Source organism: Rousettus aegyptiacus, unplaced genomic scaffold (genome assembly GCF_014176215.1).
Source record: "Rousettus aegyptiacus isolate mRouAeg1 unplaced genomic scaffold, mRouAeg1.p scaffold_m13_p_14, whole genome shotgun sequence".
NCBI classification, from domain to species: domain Eukaryota; kingdom Metazoa; phylum Chordata; class Mammalia; order Chiroptera; family Pteropodidae; genus Rousettus; species Rousettus aegyptiacus.
In genome coordinates, this window is record NW_023416289.1 from 7,294,971 (window position 1) to 7,299,051 (window position 4,081).

The 4,081-nt window shown below is 50.8% G+C and overlaps 1 protein-coding gene across 1 annotated transcript in view; it reads left to right on the forward strand.

Annotated features, from left to right (window-relative positions):
• The window catches only part of GNAO1 (G protein subunit alpha o1), a 132,810-nt gene extending 131,241 nt beyond the window's left edge, over positions 1-1,569 (forward strand). The window contains exon 9 of the mRNA XM_016124066.2: positions 310-1,569. The gene's annotated coding sequence lies outside the window, so the exon portion shown is untranslated. The remainder of the gene's footprint in view (positions 1-309) is intronic.
• Positions 1,570-4,081: the final 2,512 nt, after the last annotated feature.

Here is a 4,081-nt window from a genome sequence, read left to right on the forward strand (position 1 = left end):
AAGTCTCAGAGAGCCCCTCCCCACTCCCGGAGGGCGCGTAGGGAGAAGGGGAGAGCTGGGGAGGCATTACAGGAGTGGGCAAGAAGAGGGCTGGATCAGCACACCTGACCTGGCCGGGCCGTGGACGAGGCCTCCCAGGGGCCTGGGCTGGGCTTCCCTTGGGTTTCCGATCCTTCCTGCCACGCTGCCCCATCTTGGCCTCCCCCTCACACGATGAAAAATATGCTAAGGTTGGTTGGTTGGTTGGTTGGTTGGTTTTTAAAATCAAAGAAACCGGTCAGACTGGACCCCTTATCTCTCTCTCTACAGACTGCTTCACGGACTCTTTGCTGTTGACGTTGATCTCCTGGTAGCATGACCTTTTGGCCTTTGTAAGACACACAGCCTTTCTGTATCAAGCCCCTGTCTAACCTACGACCCCAGAGTGACTGACGGCTGTGTATTTCTGTAGAATGCTGTAGAACCCGGTTTTAGTTGAGTCTTTACATTTAGAATTTGAAAGAAAAAAAAAAACAAAACATTTCTCATGTGCTTTGTAGCTTTAAAAAACAAAAAAGGAAAATGGAAAACTCACCATTACATCCATATTTCTTTCTCTTTTTTTTTTTTTGGAATAAAGGAACATGTACATCTCCACCTGTGCCCTCCTCCCACCCCCACATCACGGCGGGGGCCCCCCAGCACCCCCGCAGAGGGGCCAGGCCTGTCTGCACCCAGGTCCCAGACGTGCTCAGGCTGCCCGCACTTTCCAGAACCCCGAGGGGCGTTCCCGCACCCACAGCAGCCACGCCCCTTTCCCCGCCCCTGCCACGCCCCAGCCACGCCCACCACATGCTCACTCCAGGTTTATATAGGAAAAGCACAGCTCTCCCTGGCCCGTAGCTGCCGAAAAGAATACGGATTACATATATAAATAGAGCCCTATAGAAAGACAATTTTCCAGGCGATCCCCCTTCTACAGAGCCCCTTTATAAATTTTTTTCTTTCTTAGTTTAGTTTTATTCTTATTTTTATCCCGATGAGCGCTATGTGCTACATACCAGATCCGCTTTCATAGTCTTCGGGAGCCGGGGCTGCGTGGTCTTCTCTTCTTGACGTTTTCGCTTCTCAGTCTCTCAGATGGATGCTCCCTCTGTGTGTGTGTGTGTGTGTGTGTGTATGTGTGTGACCCCTCCACCTCTTCCTTCGTTTCGGTGACCTGTGTGCGCTCTTTCTCATGTGGGGATGTTTGTGCTGCAGATAAAAAAAAAAAAAAAAGAACAACGAAAAAAATTTTTTTTAATACCACGAGATGGAAAAAAAAACCACACAAAAAAATTAAAAAAAAAAAAGGAATGTAGTGTTTACATGAAAGCCAGTTTTCATGATCAAGTCCCATGTCCTTTCTTCTTCGACTCTTACTGAACCCCAAACCTCTTCACGGTTTCACTTTTAAAACTTACTATTTGCTGAAGAAGATCAGTCACAGCCATTTCAGATAAAGAGGAGGCAAAAAGACAAAACACATTAAAAAAAATTAAAAATACAGAAAAAAAAAAACTTGAAAAAAAAAAAGGAAAAAAAAAAAAAGCCCACGGGTCTTTCTAAGCCTTTCTATTCCCGATCGGTGAGGTTTCTGTGATATCTTCCACACTGCCAGTCTACTTCTCTGACTAATGGAAAATTCATGTGTAGCTTAATAAAGAGGATGTTTGTCTGTATTCCTGAGTGTCTCGCCCTGGGGGGCTGCATTCCGACAGGAAAGGGGAGGAGGGCGCTGACTGGGGGCTGGCGGGCAGGGCTGCAGGCGCCCTGGACCTGCTCCGCGTCCCCCTCAACGCTGTCATCCGGAGGAGCCAGCTGAGCACCGTCACCTGGGAGCGAGGAGGGCAGAGGAATGGGCCGTCCCACCCACTCCGCGGTTTTATTTGTTTTTCAGAGTCAAGTGGAATTGAGTATTGGAAAGGGAAAAAATGGGGGGAGCGGGTACCCCCAAATTTGATAACACCTTCTACTGTTTCTTCTGTTCCCAGTGGTTCCATCAGTGGGAGAATGGGTGGTCCCAAGAATCACCTGTGGCCTCTGTACCCAAGGGCTCACACCCATTCGCTGCTACTGCACCTGGGTGCCAGGAAGCCCCCGCAGGCCACACGCACAGGGGTGGCTGAGGGCGGCAAGTCGGCAAACAGGATCCGAGTCTCGCCACCTCCCACCCCGCGACCCTGCCCCGCTGCAGGTCTCACTCCTCTCCCCTAGGGGGCCAGGTTTTTGCTGTAATAACTAGCAAATCGGTTGAGACCGGGGACCTGGAGGGAACGCAGCCCAGCAAAGTCCTGGCATCACGTCCATGGACCGCTTATTAGCCAGGCAGTCACGTGCTACATCATGGCACCCGGGGAGATGGGAGGGCCTCAGAGGTCAGGTCACGGGAATCCTCTCCACACCCCAACAAATGGGAGTTATCAGCCCTTGGTGATTCCTGTGGTCTTTTGAATCTAGCGGGACTGGGGTTAGGGCCTGACACACTGCAGAGACCACTGACTAACAAGAAGCTAGTTCCTGCCTCTCATATAGAACCGACTGATCCGGGCTCTGCTCGGACCGCCTCAGCCAGGACATGCCTGCCAGCCAGCCGGACACACCTCTCTCCCGGTGCTCTTCCCACTAGCTCCCCGGACCCTAACTTACCTGCAGAGGGAGGCCCATCACCACCCCTGCTGATGGGAAGGGTTGCACTCCTGGCCACAACTTGACATAACATCCAGGAGGCAGTTCGGCTCACACACGCAAGGCTGAGGGACACCTGAAGTTTGCTGAAAATGAGCCACATTCTAGCAGAGCGCTTTCCCAACTTTCAAATGAGTTTTTATAGATAAAACGAACCTTTATCTTCCTTAAAACGAAAGCCAGGAAGCATTGTTATGGGAAAGGATGCAGGGGTCACCAATTCAGTTAGAACGAGGAGTGCGGGGACAGAGCCCATGTGTCATGGTTTCTTAAAGCTCCACAAGCGACTCTGACGCAACAGTTAGCAGAAAGCAGGGCAGTGAGGCAGGACGATGGGCTCCGGGCGGGCGGGCGGGCGGGCGATCGCGCGGTGAGCTCGTTGGCGAGGCTCCTTCCACCAGTTCTCAGCTCTTCTCCTCGCGGTGGGGAAAACCACACCCCGAGAGGAGCACTCTGCTGGCTAAAGATAAAATGGCACATTGTCTACACAGCTCAGGTGGGAAATCAGGCCCAAGTGGCCACCTCGGATTTGTATCGACACAAGTGAAACAGCCACATGGACCCTCGTTCTCAGTGGCATGTAAAAGCCTCAACATTGGGAGGGAAAAAAAAAAAAGAGATCCCAAGATGTCAACAACAGGAATGAGAAAATGGAGTAACCCCGACTTCTTCCAAGCGCCCAGAGGAGAAGTGCAACTCAACCACCACTGGACAGAGCACCAGCAACTCGCTCCACGTTCACAAGCCTGACCCGGCGGCCTGGCCTCAGCTCTGGGCTCCAGGGGCTGACCCTGGAGACAGGATAGTGAAAGAGGTCAGGAGACTGGGACCCGCCCAATGTGATGGGACGCTGGCCACCCTCCTGTCCCAGACACCCCCAAAAGAGTAACAAAAGCCAAGAGCAGGAAGGGCCCAGGATCCTTAACTGTCCAGGTACGAACTCTAACGGTGAATTTAGGACTTTTCTTGTTGGCCGTTTGAAGGTAAGCAGGGCACAGCTCTGCTGTGACCACTGTCGTACTGCCACATTCTAGTGTCTCAAGACCTTCCTTCTAAAACTGACTTCGAATAATTTTCTCCTTTCACACAACTGAAACATGAGAACACGTGGGGCCTTGTCAACTTTAACGTGTTCAACATGCAAAGTTATAAGGATGAAAAAAACCCTTCAACCAAAGTGGTTTATACGGAAGCAAAACAGGATCGAACGGTGGCGCTTCCGGAAAAGAACGCCTCGGCTGCCAGCCACACGCAACGCACAAGAAGATTCTGCTTTTTATTATTACTGTTTTACAATAAAAACAAATAGCTATGCTCTCAGCAAAACGAAACACATTTTTAAAAAAAAAAAAATCACAGAAATTTACTAACAGCA